Below are 21,922 nucleotides of genomic sequence, written 5' to 3'. Positions count from 1 at the left end.
GCTTCAAGTGTCGGCAGTAAAGGCACCTGTGAGTGCCTTCCATAGATTCAGAGGTAGCTGGGCACATTGTGTCGTGCTCAGGAAGCAGAGATGGCACTGAGCTCTACTCCTCCACTCACACCCAGTGTGGGCCTTTCCACCTCAGCTGAACCAATCTAGAGACTCCCTCCTAGACATGCTCAAAGGAAAACTCTTGCCACTGCAAGAGGACACTTCTCTTTCTGGGAATTAGTATCTTCGACCCCTCGATTTGCAGTTTCACTGACTCCTAGTGAGGTGATTGACAGATAAGCAAGCCACTGTCCCCAGTTCTTGTCTGTTACCTTGATGTCACTAGGTCTAGAAGACTCCAGCAGTATGTGACCTGAAGGATGTCCCTGGGAGCTCCATGTCCTGTGTCTCTTGGCCTTGCCTTGACTGGACACAGGCCAACTCTCTGCAGGGCAGCAAACCTTGTTTTAGCTTAGTGGGAGCAAGTATTATTTTAATTATAGTCTAGTGAAGAAACAGTCGACGGAGGTCCAGGGACACTACTATTTTGAGATTAGATGGTTAGCTCTAGTGTGTTCTAAATTCCGACTAATGAAATGGCATTGCCCTCCGCCTATCTTGAAGGATGCATCATAAACATTACACTAGACCTTCAGAAGGGAAGTTGGAAGGACAGCACTACTTTGGATAATATTTTAGTGGAAATGCAATGCTGGTTGCTTCTGAGCAAGCCCCCCCCTCAGCCAGCTTCATGTGACTATCATTGGCATTTCCTGGCCCTGGGTCCCACAGAACCCTCAGGCCTATGCTGAAGGTCTAGTCTGTTTGGCCTATCTGTGCCAGTGGGAAACATCCGTGTCCCTGAGGACCCACTGGTGCTGGGGATGCTACCAGGAGACTCGCCATCATACAGGCTTGGACGCTGATAATTAAGCCTAAAGGTCCCCTCTTGACCATCCTGGAAAGTATTCAGGAGGAATATCATTGGGGGGGAATTGAGGGACCTCAGGGGATAGAGCAGCTAAGTTTATGCCTAAAGACAGAGGCACTAAAAGAGACCACCTGAGATTGTCCACAAAGCATTATTAAAAGGAATAATGGACTGTTCACAGTGGGCTAAGATAGTTTACATCAGAGATCAACTATTGCTCATTGACCTTGTGCTGAGTTTGGCCAGCATTCAAGAGCCCTGGGAAACCACACAGGAATCCAGCTTGAGTGTCCTCAGAGTGAGCAAAGAGAAGCTTGCACAAAGGGCACAGTATAGGGAAACAGAATCAGTCTGGGCAGCAGGTAAATTTGTCCTGGGCTCTGTGAATCAGATGTGATCAGAGATTCCAGCTCCTCCACTAAGCGTGTGTCCCGCGAGACCCAGAGGACTGTCAGGGCGCACGGCACAGAAAGAGTATCACAGAATGGCAGTGGCTCACTCTTTCCTAGGTCTGTAGGTTGAGGCTAAGGGATATAGGAGAGGGCCTGACCCAGGCCCTCTTTGCCAGGAAAGCTGTCTGTCCATGGCTGTACCATGTTGGTCCAATGCCCAACATGACCAAAGGCCCCTTTGGTTCATGTGTCTGTATATGTCTGCAGATAAAATAGTTTTCTCACAAAAATGCCAACCACAGTGGCTGTCCTCTTGGTAACTTCTGGTATCAGTAGTAACCTTGTCTACAAGCAAGGCCATGTGCTACTGCATTGGGGTTTCACTCTACTGCGGCCTAACACAGGTACAAAGATGGTCGATAGCAGACCCCAGCTGGTCCCTGGTCCCTGGTCCCCAGCAGCTGCACTGAAGACCCCCAGGTCCACCAGGACCACAGCTGTCCTGATCTCACCTCCCTCCTGGGGCCTGGTGGCTGCAGTCTGCAGGTTTGAGATTGTGCTCTGTCCCTGTGGAGAGGTTAGCCTACCCGGCTCCTGGCAGTCTGCACAGGACCCTGGAGATGCCTTTTCCAGACTTGCCTCCCGATGTGTTTTCTCAGAGGAAGCTGGTAGCAGTATGGGTCTGACCCTGCAGCCCCTGCTCCTGTAAAGTGATCCCAGCATTGCAGGAAGTCAGCAAATCACAGTCCGTGATGACAAGAGGGGCCTCATAAGATCAGCACCCTGCTTGATGGAGGACTGGGCCCCCCATCTGCCAGCAGAAAGTGATTTACAGCCTCAGTGACCACCATGGGTGGGGGCACGACTCTGGCCATCCCGTGAAGAGCAGGAGGGTGGCGGAGAGAAAGTTGGGCCTTTTCTGCTCTGTTTTACAGGAAAGGTCTGACTGAGGGGCAAACAAACCCCGGCAAAGGAGGGCTCTAAGCCCACAGTGCTTTGGTTTCCAGAGTATCTAACCCTTTATCAACTCTGAATCTAGAAGGGAAGTGGGGCCATAGGCATGAAAGCATGGTAGAGACTCATCCAAGCAATGGAAAAGAGGGATTCAGGATTGGGAGATTGATGAGCATCCTAGAAGGTGAGGTAAAAAAGCCATGTTTGTCACATAGATTTTCTTTTTACTCCTTCCCAAGAAAATAAAAAAGTGCTTTATAGAAAGAAAAGAAAACTACAGACAAATATGGCATAACGAAAAAAATCAGAAAACAACATTAAGAAAACAACCACATTCACAAAAGCATCAACAAGAAGAAAATATATAGGAGATAATTTTAGCAAAAGAAAATTCAGAAAGCTAACAAAATGAAAACCAATCTAAGGAAAAGGGATTCCATCTATACGCCCTGAGAGACCTGTGGTGGCTAAGACAGAAGTTCATCAAACTGAACTGCAATTCCTGTCAAAATACCAGTAACTCTTTTATAGAAACTGATTGATAAGGTGTGGTAGCAATAACCAATCGGCCCCCATGATCTTATAGGGAGTGGCACTATTAGGAGGTACGGCTTTGTTGGAGTGGGTGTGGCCTTGTTGTAGGAAGTGTGTCACTGTGGAGGCAGAGGTTGCCTATGCTCAGGACACTGCCCAGTGTCTCAGTCGACTTCCTGTTGCCTACAAGATGTAGGTCTCTCATCTCCACTCCAGCACCACATCTGCCTGCACGCCGCCATGCTCCCCGCCATGATGATAACGGACTGAACCTCTGAAACTCTCAGTGAGCCCCGATGAAAGGTTTTCCTTTATAAGAGTTTCTGTGGCCATGGTGTCTCCTCACAGCAATAGAAACCCTAAGACATAAGGCAATCTTAAAACTGTATGGAAATGAAAACAACTTAGCCCCTAACCAAATCTTTAAAAGGATCCAGTGAGAGGACACACCACCCAAGGCCAAAGCTCACGGAGAAACAGCTGTAATGGAGACACTGGCATTGCTGAGAAGATGGACAGACAGCAGGCACAAACTCCAGCATTCTTGTCAACTGATTTCAGACAGTGATACCCAAGTAATTAAACAGAGAAAGAGAAGATGATAAAAATTACAGCACAAAGCAATTAAATTGACAAGGGAAACCAGTCCAGTCAACACAATGAACAAAACAGTTTGATCACCAAAATCAGTCAGGGATAATTGGGTTCACATAAGGAAAGAACATCCTAAGACTCTTATCTTACATCATACATAAAGACCAACTGCTATGAGCTGAAGATTTAAATGCTAGAGTCAAAACACAAAACATCTAGAAGAACAATTTATGACTTTGGTTTAGGCCAAGACTTTTTAGATGCACCTCCAAAAGCATAATTCCTGAAACAAAATATAGGTAAACTGTGCTTGTTAATTTTTTTTTAAAAAAGTAAGTTATATAATTTAATTTACTTTAAAAAAATTTTTAACAAAGCACGGTTTGCCATTTTTTTTCCAGGAATTACCTGTAGTTCTTTGTGTAGGGCTGGGGCCTCCTGGTTTTCCTGTGTCCACATTAGCATGTCTGTTGCTGTCCGTGTTCAGCTCATGATTAAGCAGTCATGCTGTTGATACTGCAGCTGGCATTGTTTTTGGTTCTGTTTTTCTATCTGAGTGTAGCTTGTATTGTTCCTAGGAGAAACAATCTCACAGCAAACTCCTTGACCCTCCGGCTCCTACAATGTCTGCACCCCTTCCTCAGCAGTGATCTCTGAGCTTAGGTGCAGTAGCTGTTATCTGTTGGCCCCGGGTTCTACTACTCTGCATTCTGATGGCTTGTGGTTTTCTGTAACCATCTCCTTCTGTCCAAAGAGACATTTACTTGATGATCAGTGGGGACTACACTTCTCTGTGGGGAGAAGGACAAGTATTTAGAATATACTTGGGGATGAGGCTGGTTTAGTAGAGTGGTGGTTGTATATTCTCTAAGATGCATGGCTTCACTAGCCCTGGGTAGTAGAGTTGGCTAGGAAGCACCAGGTGATTTCATCTTGTTGAGTGAGTTTGAAGTCTAATTAAAGAACTGTTAGTTACACCAAGGTATGCTTGCTACTACTGAACCCCTAGGGTTGTTGTGCCAGGCTGGTCATTGTTATGGTTCACAGGGTTTCATAGCTGGTTAGGAATGTTTGTTGGCTTCCTCCTTTGGAAGCTTGCATGATGTCTTCTGGTATCATGAGAGCCAGTCCTCAGGGAGGGAGTTTTCAGGTCAATTCAAGTTCAGGGGTCTCTGGGCCCTGGATTTGAAGTGTATGGAATTTCAAATAGGAACTTAATTTCTCCCTCTGAGGGGTAACCAAGGGCAACAGCAATAGCCTGTAATGTTTTTAGAGTCTCTTGGAGGCAAAAGACTTTCTAGTGCTTGACTTTGGGGTTTTGTTATATGGTCTTAGAGTTCTGTATTTATCTTCCTCTCCCTCCTTAATTGGAACCCAGATTTCCCCCATCAGCTGACTTGTTTCCTGTTATTCTCTCTGCTGCACCCACCACACACAACGATGGTACCTTTTTACTCCAGGACGTGTCCTTACTGAAGGTTCCATCTATTTACCTTTAGTTTTCATTTCCCATTCCCTTACAGCTGACTGGTATTCCATAGCGTAGATGCTTCACATTTTCTTTGTCAGTTGAAGGACTTTTAGGTTGTCTCATCGCCTTGCTATTGTGAATAGAGCAGCATGTGGCTAAGGAAGAATCTGTGGAGTAGGATGTCAAGGCCTTTGGACGTAAGCCAAGGAGTGGTATAGCTGGATCACGTGACAGGTTTAGTTTAGCTTTTTGAGAATTCTCCACCCTGATTTCCACAGTGGCCAGACCAGTTTGCAATCCTACCAACAGTGAGTGAGAGTCCCTCACACCCCTGCCAACAGCGAATGAGAGTCCTTCACACCCCTACCAATAGTGAGAGTCCCACACCTCTACTAACAGTGAGCGAGAGTCCCTCACATCCCTACCAACAGTGAGAGTCCCTCACATCCCTACCAACAATGAGAGTCCTTCACATCTTTACCAACAGTGAGCGAGAGTCCCTCACACCCCTGCCAGCATTTGTTGTTGGTGACTATGTTGATCTTTGCTGTTCTGACTGGAAAAAGATAAAATCTAAATGTTGTTTTGATTTGCATTTTCCTGATTGTTAGGGAAGCTGAACATTTTTTTTGAGATGTTCTTAGCCATTATTTTTCTTTCTCTGAGAACCTTCTGTTCATATACCACCACTTTTTTGAATAGGTCATTAAAAAGAAAAAAAATCTCTGTTTTTAAATTTTTTTAAATGTATTTTGGATATCAGTCCTCTGTCAGATGCATAGCTGGCAAAGATCCTCTCTCACTCTGTAGGCTTCATCTTCACCTGATTGGCTGCTTCCTTAACTGTGCAGCGTTTTAGCTTTTTGGAGTCCCAGCTTCATCTTCACCTGATTGGCTGCTTCCTTAGCTGTGCAGCGTTTTAGCTTTTTGGAATCCCACTTTGTCAACTGTTGGCCTTAGTTCTTGGCCAATGGATTCAGCAGGTTCTGTACTATGCAGGGTTCTTCTATATGATGTTTTCTTCTAGCAGTCCAGTGTTTCACACTTAGATCTTTGAAGTTAGTTTTTGTGCAACTCCATTTTTCTGCATGTGGATATTCAGCTTCCCCAGCACCACTTGTAGAAAATAATTTTATCCAGCGCATGTTTTGGAATTTTTGTTCAATATTAAATGCACTCATGTTTGGGTCTTCAGTTTTTTTTTTAATTGGTCTATATGTCTGGGTTTGTTTGTTTGTGTTTGTTTGGTCAGTAGCATATTGCTTTTGTTCTTATGGCTTTGAATATATTTTGAAACCTGGAGTGGTAGTTCTCCCAGCATTGTTCTTTGTCCTGAGGATTGTTTCAGCTGAGAGCTTCTGCAGTTTCATATGAATTTTAGAATGAGATGGAGATTTTGATTGGGATTTCATCAAATCTGTAAACAGCTTTTGGTAAAAACGGTCATTTTTACAATATTAACTCTACCAATCCATGAGCATGGGATGTCTTTCCATTTTTTAGAGTCTTTATCTCTTCTTCAGAGATTTAATGTTCATTGTAAAGGTAGTACCTTCTTCATTAGATTTGTTCCTAGATGTTTTATTGTCTTTGAGGCTATTGTAAATGGGAGTGTATTTGTTGTGGTGGCATAGAAAGCTATTCATTCTTTACTCTGCTACATTGCTAAATTTGCTTATCATTTCTAGAACTTTTCTGGTAGAAGGTTGGGGCTCTCTAACATATAGTGCCATGTCATCTGTGAGTAGGGAGGCTTCACATCTTTCCTTATTTCCATTCCTTTCATTTTCTTCTATTGCCTCACTCCTCCTGCCAATGCTTTGGGTACAGCGTTAAAAGGAGCACAGACAGTGCACAGTCCTGTCTTGCCCCTTACTTCAGTGGGATTGCTTCAGATTTCTCCAATTAGAATGATGTTGGTTACAGGTTTCTTTTATATAGTCTTTATTGTGTTGAGATGTGCTCTCTCTAGTCCCATTCTCTAGGACGTCTGTGGAGAAGGCTGGTTGGATTTTGTCAAAGGCTTCTTTTGCAGTTATTGAGATGAACATGTAATTTTTGCCTAGGTCCATTTTTTGTGGCTTATTACATTTGTTGACTTGCGTATGTTAAACCATCCACACATTTCAGGGACCAAGGCAACTTGATTATGGTGGGTGTGTCTGTATCTCTGTATTCTGTTTGCAAGTATTTTATTGAGCATTTTGAAGCTATGTTCATTGGGGATATTTCTTTGTCTTCTTGTTTTCCTCCTCCTCCCTCTCTTCCTCCTCCTTCTCCATCTTCTTTTCCTCCCCCCTTCCTCCTTCTTTTTTGAATACTTTAAGGAGGATTAGCTGAAGGTCTTCTTTCAAAGTCTGGTAGAATTCTACTGTGAACCCCTCTGGCCCTGGACTTTTTTTAGTTAGAAGGGTTTTGTTACTATCTCAGTCTTCTCATTTGTTATGGGTATGTTTAAATTTCTTTTTAATTTTCTTGGTTTAATTTTGGTGGAAACAACTACATTTTAAAAGATTAGATAAAAGAGTAGAATAGATTCTTCCCTCAGGAAATGAGAATAAAACGAGCAAATCATAGGATGCCTGACATTGCTATTGATTAGAAAAATTCAGATCCAGGCCTCAGGGATGTCGTAGCAGGCTTATTAGGAACGACTGGATATTTTTAATTTCCGGAAATATCAAATGTTAATGAAAACGGTAGTGTGGAATTCTCCAGGATTACTGGTGAAAATGAAAAAGGAAAAAGAGCAGAGACACTTTGAAAAGCACTTAGCAGTTTTTGTCTAACATGGAAGCAGAAGTCAACAGTGTCTTCCTCGATCGTTCCAAGGAGAAGTGGAAGTTTGTGTCCGCACAGCATCCTGTGCGCAGATCTTTTCAGCAGTTTATCATGAAATGACCTCGATTGGTGGACGAATAAACAAGCTGTAGTTCATTTAGAAAGTGAAACAGATGCAGAGGGTTGCACGCTGTGTGATTCCATTCATATAAAATTTCTGAAGAGACAAAGCCTCAGCAGTGAGGAGGGAATGTTGAGCCCAGCCTGACTGTAACCTGCAATGATATAAGAGAAATTCCCAGAGATGGAATCAGTCTGCATATGGTAGTGGTGTTTGCATGACTATAAATCTATATTTATATAGATTTTTACGTACTTGATTGTGTATTTATATAGTTCATTGTCAAATCTCTGAAAACTGTCCATGAAACTTAATTCTTTTATGTGAATTACACTGTTGTGGAATATTATTTTAAGATGTGTTACAATTGTTTATGCTGTGGAATATCTCTTTAATGATGCAGAGATGTGTTGAATTAATTATTTTATGTTGTATTTGTTTAGCTCTGTGAAGTTGTGTTTCTTTACCTTTCTAGAACACTTGATGGGTCTAATAAAGAGCTGAACGGTCAATAGCAATGCAGGAGAAAGGATAGGAGGGGCTGATGGGAAGAGTGAAAAAATAAGAGGAGAAATCTGGGGAGAAAAAGATCAGGGAATGAGAAAATAAAAGAGAGAAGGACTCCAGGGGCCAGTCACCAGCTACACAGCAAGCCACAGGGTAAGAAGGGAAGACAGACATACAGAAATAGAAAAAGGTAAAAGCCGAAAGACACAAGGTAGATGGGACAATTAGTTAAGAAAAGCTATCTATCCCTGGAATGCCAAGGGACTGGGAGCTGAAGCCTCCACCTCGGTCCGGAAGTAGGGACTGAGTAGGAGGCAACAGAACAAGATAGACGCATCGGTTCAAGTTTATTTGTTTGTTTGTTTGTTTGTTTGTTTTTTTCTGTAACTTCATCCCTTTTTCTTTTAAAGATTAAAAAATAAAAGAAAAGAAAAGCTGGCTAGAAACAAGCCACGCTAAGGCCAGGCATTCATAAGAAAGAATAAGCCTGTGTGATTTATTGGGGAGCTGGGTGTTCGGTCCCCCAAAGAACCAAAAGAGAAAAAAACAAAACAAAAACCAAAAAAAAAAAAAAAACACACACACACCTCAAGGAGTTTAATTTTTTTATTGTTTGTAAGAATTTAGCTTAACCACTAGCTCACAGTCAGCTTCTTTGTAACATTGCTTCATTTGGATTTCTTTAGAATTAATTTGGGAACAATCTTTAGACCAAGTTCAGGTTAGATCTTTGCACTCAAGCTACCTGGCAGGTGACATTTAAATTTTGCAGACTTTCTTAACAAATGACATAAAGTTGTAGAAAATTCTGTTTATCAATTCAGTAGAATTTCCCAAATCACCTGATGTTTAAGAATTTGATGATATTGACACCGTCTATCGTTCCTACCTAACTTCTGACTTGATGTCCTCCTACAGTGGTCACAGGGCCTCAGGGAATGGCATTTTCTTTCATCTTAGGGGTATGCTTCCAATTGTTGGGTCCCCAGCACCATTGCTGGCATTGTCCCCTCAGGGACCATTCCAGAGCCAGGTCTTTTCACACTCTCTATAGCTGCTACTAGATGGCACCACCTGGTATCTGCAGGTAGAAACATTTTAATGTCTAACAACCGGAGTCCATGCTGGTGACAGAAACATTACTGTTGTAGAAGTGGCCTCACCGTCTACATCTTTAGCCAGCTGACTGCGGGTGACCTGTGGATGCTTTTCATTGTCCTCGTCTGTTGTGTGGTACCATTCCTGGGAAACAGGAATCAGCATCTACTCACCCCAGATAGGGAGCCAATGAGAGATCAAAACAAGCCAGGTGACAACCAAAGCCTAACTTGGGTAAACCAACGAGTTTATTGGTGTGACCTGCAGGAGTGTGTATGGGGTGGGGTCACTTATAGGAGCAGGAATAACTCAAAGGCAGCTACATCACCAAATGACAACCCTAGTGTGGGTGACAGCTGATGAGAACTGGAAACCTGGAACTCAGTGCGAGACTTGAAGGCAGATCAATAGGTCAGAGTGTCTCTGCCAGGCAACTTGGTCAATTAAGGCCTCTTCAAGGAATCTTCTCTGTTTTCCTGCTGGATTAAGCTTGGAAAGGGAGAGACGGTACATGTGATCAGTTTCAGGGACTTTTTGGAGCTTCTGAGTTGTTTACTTCCCAAATTCTAATGAGTTTTCTCACAGAAAGGGATGACTTGCCTTTCTATAAAACATCCTGAGTCTTAACTAGCTTCCCTCCTGGTTGGAATGGTGTGGGAGGTCCTTCTGTCTGTGTGTTGCTTTTATTGGTTAATGAATAAAGAACTGGCTTGGCTTATAGCATGGAAGGAAAAGGGCAGAGTCAGAGAGACACCATGGGGCTGCTGGAGACAGATGCTGGGAATTTTACACGGTGAGCCACAGCCTCATGGCAATACACAGATTAATAGAAATGGGTTAAATTAATATATAAGAGTTAGCCAATAAGAAGCTAGAGCTAATGGGCCAAGAAGTGTTTTAAACAATACAGTTTCTGTGTGGTTATATAGGGGCTGAGCAGCTGGAAACCAACAAGTGGTTCTCTCCTGCAACATTGGAATGTATCTACTTTCAATTTAGAGATAATTGCTATACCATATTATCCTATTGGTCAAGTCTCTCCTTGATCTACAGTCCTGATGCAGATGAACTCTTTTTATCTTAGTTAGTGTAAAATCATGGCTGTAAAGCACTCATACCTTTACAAGGGTGCTATTTCTCTGATGACTCAGGGCATCCTGTATAGAAGAAGCTGCAGCAGTGGTTCCAGATGTTCCCACGCATTTGTCGACATTCCTTCAACAAAGGGAATAGTCCAAAACTGGGGTCACAATGCATTCCTGCAGTATCAGCAGTTAGGGGGTAGGAATAAGAGGATCGAGAGTTCAGAGTCAGTAATAAACACACACACACACACACACACACACACAGACACCAAGAGTTTAATCTACACTCCTTGAATAATGGGTCGTCCTTGATAACTTGCTGATGACACAGAAAATAATGAATGGTGGAGATGAGACAGTGTAGCATTTGTGCCTCTCATAAAAGAGAAGGAGTTTCTCTAGAAATCTTACTTAAGATATGTGCCTAGTGAGCTCTAAGTCAACCTAAGGAAAGTCCATGCTTCAAGATCTCATGAGTAAATTGGGAGCACAGAGACCATGCGAGAGGGTAGAAGGGTAGGGGAGAGGAAGGGAGGAGAGTGGAGAAAAATAGATAGTTCAATACAAACAATTTAACAAAAGAAAATTGTTTAAATAGAAACAAAGATGGTCTCACGTTGCAGAAGAGAAGCCATCTTGCTGTGTATCATGCGGAGGATGTAAGTAACCATTTGCATGGGATGGATGTGTGAGGCTTCCATGCATGGTGTTACACAGCTAACAATATGACTACCCTAGACCCAGGAGGGCATGGGGAGGGGTAGGCACTGACTGCCGTTTGTCTGTCTCTTTCCGCCAAGCACATCCTACCCAACAGCTGTGGAGTGTGGCTCTTCGTAATGAAAACTTGAGATTGCTTTCTTGAGAAGCTGTGCGGGTATTGCCGATAAGGGAATGGAATACATGAAACCGTATTCAGGTCGCCACTCTATCTTACACAGTAACTAAGCACAGAAGATACTTGTAGCCTAAAGGGGAGAGCCATTCCAGAACACTCAAGTTCCACCGTCTTTTTCTCAGGTTTTGAAAAGCGTAGCTTGACTCTGGTAGCTTTTAAAAGTAAGTTCAAACTTCCCAGAAGACCAGAGAAAGGCTGTGGGGATGTGGGAAGAAACGTTCTTGGGATGCAAATATATGCAAGAACAGACACAAAAACGTTTGCAACAGGTACAGGAAACTGATGAGCGAGTGCCTGGGGTCCAGGCTCACAATGTGGCTAGAGGTGAAGACAGAGAGAGGGACAGCATCATTGAACTTTCAACCTTTTTTAGCTTTTTTAGTCTCTATAAACCACTTGAAATATTATTTAGAGTCTTTATGTTATGTATCATCAAATATTAACAGAACAGCCACCCATATCCAAAATGACATATAATTTTTCTTATGAAATGATATGATTTTGTAACTTACGTTTAATATTATTTGACATTAAGTAATTAAAATGTAATCATGATTGATTGTGAAAAATAAAAAGAAAAGTCCGTGTTTGAGAGACAGCCATGGAACAGTGCCACAGAGAGACATCTGGGGTAGCTTCTGCCGCTCCTGCCTTCTCTCATCATTGATTAGCTTGGGGTAGGAGCGAGGCTGAGGGTGGCAGCAGCTCTTGGCCTCAAGCTGCCTCAGCCCAACTAGAGCAGGAAGGAACTGTCATCCCAGGAAATTTGACTCAACCTTGGAATCAAGAGAGATTGCATGCTATGTTGTAAGCTGCTGCAACTGGGCTTCCTCGTTATTCAACATTAAAGAACAGGAACAGTGGGGACAGAACTAACCCCACTGGTTGTCCAAAATGCCCACACCACCTCTCTCGTGTCCTAAAGTAGTGCTGTTCATCCTTTGTACCTTTGGCCTATAGGCAGCCTCAGCACAGTATCCCTAGAATCTCATAGGACCACACTACATGTCTGATGAGAGACATCAAGAACTCTTACTCTGTATAACTTTGTCCGGATTCTAGTCATTATCTGAGATGTATCACCGTTCAAGTGGGAGAGATACAATAGTTGGGTGTCTGGTGTATAAAAGGATCTGAGGCTTGTCACCTCTAGCAACTCACCATGTGTGTAGTCAGTGCCCACAGTGTTCACTAAAGGGGGCACAGTGTACAGTGAGGACATTACCAGTGGGTACCAGTCTGCTGGACACCATGGCAAGGGGAAACTGAGTCTGCTCCATGCTTGAAGTTAGGAAACAAGAACACAGAGGGAGCAGGCTCTTCATGGTCTATTCTTAGAAACAAGACAATAATAAGAGAAGCAAGATTGCCAAGAGTCTCGTGAAGAGAGGGCCACCTAGGAACACAGTGACCAAAGATTCTGAAACTTATGATATCAAATTCATCTTGAGAAAGAACAAGGTTGGGAGGCTCATGCCTCTCCAATCCCAAATAATACAGAACTGTAGTGCTAAGTGCTTGTTCTGATCCAAAGATCGATTTATTGGCCAATGAATGGAGTTGTGAATCACACACATTTATAGCCCACTGAAAATTTGTGAAGGAATTGAGATCATTAAATGGGGGAAAGACACTGGATAACCACCATAAGATTCTAAGTCAGACACTTAATTAACCTAAGTTAAAAACTCACTCAAAATAGATCAACAGTGACCTAATATGGGTACTAAATCTGTAAAAGCTTAGAAAAGAAAGTAGTAATTAATTTTTAGAACCTAAAATTAGGCAATGACTTTTCAGACACAACACATAGATATTGGGTTGTGTGTGTGTGTGTGTGTGTGTGTGTGTGTGTGTTGGCTATGTAGACTGGATTTTGTGAAAATGACAACTTTGGGCTTTAAAGAATGAAATCAAAAGAGTGTAAGTCAACATACAGAATGCTGGAAAATAGCTTCGTATTGTATATCTAATAAGGGACATATCTAAATAAAGTGCTCTTAAAATATAATAACAAACACATGCCTGGTATTGCATATCTGTCCAAGAACCCATGCTTGGGACCTTTCAGACCCAGGGGTGAACTTGCTATTATGGTTCTGTTAAATGGATACAGCATCAGATTGCCGTCTAAATTTGTGTCTCCACCAGTAGATAAGTTTCTTTGTGTAGAAGATAGTGATTGGCACAGAAACTTCCAATTGATCAAAGCGCAGAGAATTGGTGGTTGTGGAGAGCTCAGCCACAGATGGGACATCCGTATCACACCCTATTCCTGAGACTCAGGGACCTCTGAGAAAGAGGAGGGCAGGAAGATGAGAAGAGTCACCAACAAGGACTGGGACCAAACTGTGTCCTCTGGATATTGCAGGGACACTGAACTCATCAATCACAGAAGCTGCAGTTGCCTACCCGAGAGCTGCCCAATAGCAAACCAGACAGGGTTTCTCTGTGGCTTTGGTGTCTGTCCTAAACTAGCTCTTGTAGACCAGGCTGGTCTCGAACTCACAGAGATCTGCCTGCCTCTGCCTCCCGAGTGCTGGGATTACAGGCATGTACCACTATCACCTGGCAATTAAGATATTTTTTAAAGGCAAACAAAAACAGGTAACTATTAGGGCATTCATCATTTCTAATACTTCAGTGAACACCATTCCACTTCCTTTCCAGGACGAGATATACCCTTCTTCTCCTACTCTTGGACCTCAGAGTCCCGAGTTCTCCAGCCATTGGATTTGTGGTATTGTCCATAGTACAGTTCTGACCCAGAATTCACTTCATATTCAAAGAAATACAGCAGTGGCCTCCTGCTTATGGGATTTAGATCTGACTACGCCCTTGCCATAATTAAGAAGATAGTTCGAGAGAACTATGAACTAGTCTTTTGAAGTTCCAGGTACAGTGCTAGTAGGTGACAAGGCCTTTCAGGACTTGGGTAAAGTTCCCCTGAAGGTTGTATGTATGCTGTATCAGCATCTAATACAAGGTAGTCAAGGAGTCAAGACCCCAAGAACCAAGGGGAAATGGGAATTTTAACAATCCTCTTCGTGTCTAGTGACCCATTAGCAAGATCTGTACTTGCTGTTCTACAACAGGGTGCTCTGTTGGCTTAGAAGTCTTGGTTCTAGAGCAGAAACTGGTTCAGCAGAAGTCACAGTTGAGTGACTTCTGTGAGCACATTGAACTGAAGTTAAAACTTTCTTCTGGACACCAGGATTCTCAAGCCCCTGAGTCAGCACACTGAGAAAGAAGTGATAATATTCATAGGTATGATCCGGGTTTCCAAGGTGAAACTGCAGATCACTCCGCAACACAGAGAGGAAGAGAACATGAGAGGTGCAGAAGACCCCTTATTGTTACCACGCATTTTGACTGAAGTCAGTGGGAAATTACAACAACCCTATCTATGCTCTGTGTGTGTGTGTGTGTGTGTGTTTCCCTCGTGGCACAGCTGAGCTTGGACTTCTTGTTCCTGTTTGGAGAGTTTGCCCCTTATAATAAATAAAAATATAATTGCTTTATCTTTTAGCTAGCCTGGTTATTTCTCAAACCGAGATAATTCAACAATGCAGGGTGAAAAATAGACCTGTCAAGAAGGAAGGTGTGGGTCACTGCTCCAAGTGATGAACCAAGACCTGCTAAGGTGCTTGCTGAGGGTGTATTAAACTAGAGTCTTTAGAGAGGAAGGGACCTCAGTTATAAATGCCTCATTAGAATGGCCTTTTGGGTATGGGCAAACCTGGGAGGTATGTTCTTGATGAATAATTGCCGTCAGAGGGCTCAGCTCATTGTGCAGTACTCCCCCCACCCCTCCCCACCCCCAGGCATGTGGTTCTGAGTTGCCTAAGAAAGCAGGCTGAGCAAGCCATAAAGAGCAAACCAGTAAGCTGCACTCCTCCACGGCCTCTGCTTCAGTCCCTGCCTCCAAGTTCCTGCCTTGAATTCTGTTCCTGATTTCCCTCGGTGACAGGGTATGACCTGGAAGTGAAAATGAAATAAATCCTTTCTTCCCAAAGTTTCTTTGGCGATGATGTTTCATCTCAGCTATAGGAGCCCCAAGGAAGACACGGCTGGACTTGACTGGGAATGCTGGGTGCTGGAAAAACACTGTTTATTTAAATATCTGCATTAATTGCCCCCAAAACTTTGGTGGGCACTGAGATGTCTGTCTCTCACTGAAAGGGAAGCCAGGCAGTCTAGCTCTTGATTGGGTTGACTGCAATATTTCCAGATCTACACATGGGTCAGTGGATAGAACGGGCAAGTTCTGGCCTCTGTGTCGGGGCTCCATGTAATAGGAAGAGACTTCGGTTGAAAGAAAAGGCAGGAGAAGCTCCAAGTCTCTCTTTTCAGAAGCTGGGCTGCCCTTTTCCTGTGTCTCAACTCAAGGGTCTATAACCTTTGGGCTCTTGGGCTCCTTCCACAGCTGCTCATGTTCCTGGGACCTCGACCCCAGCTTGAGAGTCACACCATCTGGTTTTCGGTCCTGAGGCCTTCACACTATGTCTGAGATATGCTGCCCTAGAGTTTCCAGCTGCTGAATGCCAACAGTGGGGCTTATAGACCTCCAGTTCCAGCCAATCTCTTCTTGTATGTCTGTCTGGATTTAAATACATTGGTTCTATCTCTCTGGGGGAGCCCTAACAACCCATCCCCCCAAAATGCCATAAGGCACCATTCAAAATAATAAAATATGGAGACAACTCAGATGTCTATCAACTGATGAACTGAAATAAACCACATGAGAGGTATAACTGCAGGCTTAAAAATGTATTTTTTAAAACTGTCTTTCCTAAATGTGTAAATTCTGCTTGTTGTAGTTCCCTGAATTCCCTATAGTTCCACAATTTCACTATCTACATATATAATTTATATCATATCAAATCTCATGAACCATCTAGAGGTGGCATAAACTATATAGGAGGGTATGTGCAAGCTACGATATATTTCCCATTTTATATAGGGAACTTGGGCATACACAGATTGTGGTATCCATGATGTATCTTAAGAAAAATAAATCCCTCATGGAATCCAAGCAACAACTCATGAGTGTGTGTGTGTGTGTGGTGTGCTTGTGTAGGTAGGTGTGTGAACATTATTCAGCCATTAATTAGGAACAGAATGCTAATACATACTAGGATGTGGATGAATGTCAACAACGTGTTCAAAGCGTAAGCACTGAGTGAGTCACAAATGCCAGGCACTGAGTGGTTCCATGTAAGTCAATGTCAAGACAGAGCAGATGACAGAGACGCAGTTTAGATCAGAGTCACTTGGGGCTGCAGATGACAGAGACACAACTGAGATCAGGGTCACTTGGGGCTGCAGGGAGGAAGAAAACGGAAGTGAGTGTTGATGACAGCCGGTTTCTTTGGAGGGATGGTGAAAAGTTCTAACGTTAAATTATGGTAATGATTGTGTAACTCTGCAAGAATGCTAAAATCACAGAATTCTACATTGGGAATGGGTGAGATTCATGGCATTTAAAATTATACTCTAATAAATCTGTTAAAAATCCTTTGAGTGACACTTGAATTGTTAATTCAACCGTGTTTATAAACTGGAATTTCTACAACTGTGTTTCAGAGCGTCCAAGTGCTGTGGCAAATGCTAATCTATGCTTTTCAAAAAGGAAGAAAAGCGGCCCATACAAGTGAGCTTGAGAAGTGTCAGAGGGTGCCCACGGTGCCGAAGCGTGGGTGCTATCCAGTGACCCTGTTCCACAGGAGCGGTTTGGGAGTTTTGTTCAGCCATGTGAACTTAAGAGGACATGGCTGACTGTGTGGGTCCTACTCTGTATGAGGCTTCTGTCTGTCCGACAGAAAGCAAGGACAGACATGTAGAGTGATAGCAGATGAGGCAGAGAGAACTTGCTGCTGAATTCCAGCCGGGCTCATAGTAATGAGGATGGGGTGCCTTCCCATCACCGTGAAGACCAGTGGGGCCAAGGACGCAAGGACAACAGGGAAAAGGTGTCTGCTTGGGATGAACGTGAGCCTTGATTGCCCCAAATCAAATCTTAACCCCTTTTGACAGTGGCTTTGGGGTCTCTGAAGTTACAGCTGACATAGCCAGACCCAAGGGCGATCTGATATCCATTCTTTGGAGAGATTACTGTTAAAACCCCAAAGGACACCAAGCAATCATGGCCCAGGACAACAGGATGCTTGTGGCATTTCTTCTCTGCAGATCCTCATGGCTGAGCTTGCCTAGCTGAGTCCATTTCTCATGCCCAGTAGGATTACCTAGGAGTGCTTGTGTGGGCTATGCCCATGAACTAGGTCTCTAGGTATGTCCTGAGTCATTGCTGCACATCCCCTTTGGCTGACTTTAGGATGCTACGTAACTATACTAGTACATCCCCTATCAGAACCCTGTGAGAAAACCTAAACATGAACGCAGGCATTCAGATGTGCCGAGCAGATGGCCACAGACATTATGGCTCCATATGTTAGAAATTTCTTGCTTTGTCTTACCAAAAATTTCTTTTAAGTCTTATTGGTCAGAAATGTTTGAACCATTCTAAATATCACCTATTTCAAAAACACATTTCCTCCTTCCTTGTAGGTGTGGAAGACCTAGAGTATGAGACTGTACCTGTGGGTTCTGTACCTGCTGGTTCCGTGTGGACATTGGTAGATGACGCCTTTCTCTCGCCTAGGCTTAGGAAAGAGAGAGTTGAGCACCGTAATGATTCCATGTGGACATTGGTAGAGGACGCCTTTCTCTTGCATAGGCTTAGGAAAGAGAGAGTTGAGCGCTGTGATGATATGTTTCAGACAAGTCATTAGACCCTCGGAGCCCTGTGAGTTCTTCCTTATAAACTACAGAGATGACATGACCCTTCTGCCTACTTGGTTCCCTATGAGGAAAGCAGTGTTTATAACAGCTTGGGGCTAGGGCATTTAGGAACGTCTCTGGTTTTGGTTATTATAAAGAGAACACTTGTAGCACTAGATTGTCCAACTTTTCACTTCCTGTCCCTTTAGGCTAATAGCCCTAGCTACCCTGGCCCACAGGTCGCTCCTCTGTCCAGCAGTACTTTCTGCTGAAGGCCCTTTCCCCCACCTTTCCCACCCTTTGAGCTTCCTCAAGTGACAGCATGATCATCATGGCCTCGGGTATATTTGAAGCCTCATCCGAGGCTGTCGTACTCAGCAGCCCCTGTCACTCCACAGCAGGATACTCACCACAGCAGGAAGGGTACCTGACTGGGAAGTTGCTAAGGTTGAACTGTCCCCCAATGGTCTGCGTATCTCAGCACAGGATGTGCTCAGAAACACAAGGTAGGAACTCAGGCAATGTCTAAGTTACTCTTCTATTGTTGGGATGAAACAGCATGACAGAGGCAACTTATGAAGAAAAGTGTTTAATTGGGATTTTAGGTCAAAGGGGTTAGAATCCATGATGGCTGAGTGAAAACACCATAGCAGGAATAACCAAGAGCTCACATGGCAAACCGTAAGCAGAAGGCAGAGACAGCTCATTCTAAAGCCTCAGAGCCTGACCACAGTGATACACCTCCTCCCCTAAGAAGACCACGCCTATAATCCTTCCCAAACAGTTCCACAAACTGAGGATCAAACCTTTGAGCAAATAAACCTGTGGGGGGGTATTCTCATTTAAATAAGAGTCTGCATGTTGTGGGATCACATGGTTACTCCATGCCGGGACGTGTGTTTCTACAATCCCTGGGTCCCTTAGGGAATTACTTTCACTCCCTCAGTCCTCCTAATGGACACCCACAAGAGATAGACTCTAAATCAGGCAATGTAAGCACCTGTCTGTCTCCTGGGAGAGCCCCCTATGAACTCAGGGTTCTAGAAGCAACAGTGGCCATCACCTGCAAGTGACCCCAGGACCAAACACACTCACCGTGAGAAACAGCTTTGAGAAAGAAGGCCATGTAACACCAAGAAAGTGGAGTGGAGGGAGAAACAGTGAAGAACCCGTCAGGAAAAAGGGAGCAGCAAGGCTGAAAAGGAGGGACCTGCAAGGGGAAAAAAATCTCTGAAACCCACAGGTGTGGACCCCTGAAGAGGCTGGAAGTCTTTACAGGTATACATGTATAGAAGCCACATTCCCTGGAGGCCATAAGCAGTGCCCACAGCCTCATCTGGTTCATAGTGACCCCTCACTTAGGGGTCAAAAGTTGTTTATTTCCTGTTTGGTAGAATGTGGGGATAGAGGAAGACTCCAGATTCTTGCCTGAAAAGAAATTTTTATAAATAACACTTTGAAATTTAAATATCACTCATGTTCTTTACTCTGACTATTCTTATGTAGATTAATGGTGGTGGTGGTGGTTTCTGTACATTGCATGTAAGAAATTTTGTTTACATTTCTTTACGTAAAGATTTCCTTACACTGGAATGTGAACACAGTAGATTTAAGGTCTTTGGTTAATCATGCTGCCAGAGGAAGGCCATACCTAAAAGAATGAAGAAGGAAGGAAGAGAGGAAAAAGCCATGATGTGGAGAAACATGGAGCCCTTGTGGACACTTGGTGGGAATGTGAGATAGCACAGTCATGGTGGGAAATAGCACAGGAATTCCCAAAAGCTAAACATGGAAAATAGAATCTCCATATCATTCAGCAATTTCTAGGACAGAAAACTGAAGTTAAACAAAGATATGCTCCTCATGTCAGCGTTGTCCACAGAAGCCAAACTGGGAATACCCAAAATGTTCCTCAAAGACGCATGGAACAGGAGCAGGAGGCCCATGCATGCAAGACAACACAGTCCCAAAGGCGGGAAGTCTGCGTGAACGCACGTGTGTTACAGCAGCCATCAGGCTCTGAGGAAGGGATCAGACCAGACTGCGATGTGTCCTCAGGAGGCCCATCTATAGAGATGTGGTCATCAGTGCTCACAGGAAATGGAGGATTGGGGGGAAAGCCCTAGCGAAACTCAGGGCCACTTTCTATGATGGAAACACTCCCGGTCCAGACAGAGGAGGGGCCTTTATGCTGCGATTGTGTTCTTCAGTAAGGCTAACTGCGGGGTATATAAATGTCACCTCAGCAAGTTGTTATCGCTTTAAAAAATTTCCGGACCAAGCCTCAGATTGCTGCTCATCCAGAGAGGAACTGCTCATCTGCCAGTCTTTAGTGACCATGGAGGTGTGCTCCTCCGCGGATGGCAGGAGAACTCTTGAGAGCGGCTCAGGACAGTGGGTGAAATCCAGACATGAAACAGAGATGTGCCAACATGGTACCTGAAGATGGAAGCTGGCCTGCCCCAGCAGGTCATCTGTGAGCCACCCAAAAAGAGCTGCTCTGATACTGAATGTTTAACTCCACCCAGTAAGGGACCGACCGACAGCAAAGACCTCTTGAGGCAGACACAAAGGGGAATTTTCTCTCTCTAACCACAGAAGTAGATCCTTGAGATTGAGCTTCCAGGCTGCTTCCTGCATTGGCACGTCCTCCCCTCTGATGCCTCTTCCTTCATTCCTTTCTTCCCTCCCAGACTTTGCCACTTCCTCTCATCCTGAGTTCTGCTCTGTCCCGGAGCTCGGCTAAACATTAATGCTGGGCTTGATTACACTATTTGGTCATGTCTAATGAGTTGCAGTCTGGGGTGAATAATAAACCTCATCTCTGGCTTCTCTTAGACTGTGAAGACCTTGGAATCCAGACGAGATTAGAACAGGAAGGGATCTGAGAGATGCGGGAATACTAACGCCTGGAGGAAGATTTCTCTAAAGGTCTTGAATGCAGAAGCTGGTGGTAAGGTATGCAGAGTGAGGAGGTTGCAATGGCTCCTTCTCCTTGTAGGGGGAAAGCTGAAAGCCAGGCCTGGGGCACCTCCTCAGAACCTAGCTGCCTCCTGTGTCCTATAGCCTAGATCAGCCTTAGGGTCCAGGGCACTCCACAGTACCGGAGGCACAGGGTAGAAGGCCAGAAGACCAAGGTATAGCTCCACACAGACAGACGGAGTCACGCAGACAGGAACAGGCCACTTTGAAGACAGTGACACATGATTAATCTCTATGACTATTATTTTATCTACCCTTTGACCTCGAGGAAAAAACTGGGATGCAGCTTCCCGAACCTGACCCTTAGACCATTCTTAACTCACCATTCGATGCTTCTGAAATCAGTTACAAAGGAAGAAGGGAATGCCTGGTGCTGACATGAGAATTCCAACGGCAGCTTCAACTGGTCCATCCCCCACAAGCTAGCTCCCTACCCCTTGGGGCTTTCCAAAGACCTCCAGAGCATCTGCTGAAAGGCCAGACATTTCTCGGAAGCTAATTGGCGATGCCTTGTGCCTGTCCTAAAATGCTATTAGCAGAGTTCAGTCAAAGGTTTAAATCAATTTGGCCAAAATTGTTGAGTGGTCACTGTAAATAAGGTTCTGAAAAGTCTGAGATGGATTGTTTTTTAAATATGATGTGCTTTTGAACTCAAAATAAATGGCTTTAGCATCAGGGGCAACAGAAATTCTGTTATCACACATCTAAAGAATAAGAATTCATTTAGGAAATGAGGGAAAACAGAGTCTGTCGGTAATCAGGAAACATGGAGAAATAATTAACCATGACGAGAAATTCAGTTA

Source organism: Chionomys nivalis, chromosome 2 (genome assembly GCF_950005125.1).
Source record: "Chionomys nivalis chromosome 2, mChiNiv1.1, whole genome shotgun sequence".
In the NCBI taxonomy this organism is placed as follows: domain Eukaryota; kingdom Metazoa; phylum Chordata; class Mammalia; order Rodentia; family Cricetidae; genus Chionomys; species Chionomys nivalis.
This window is presented reverse-complemented; position numbering follows the sequence as displayed.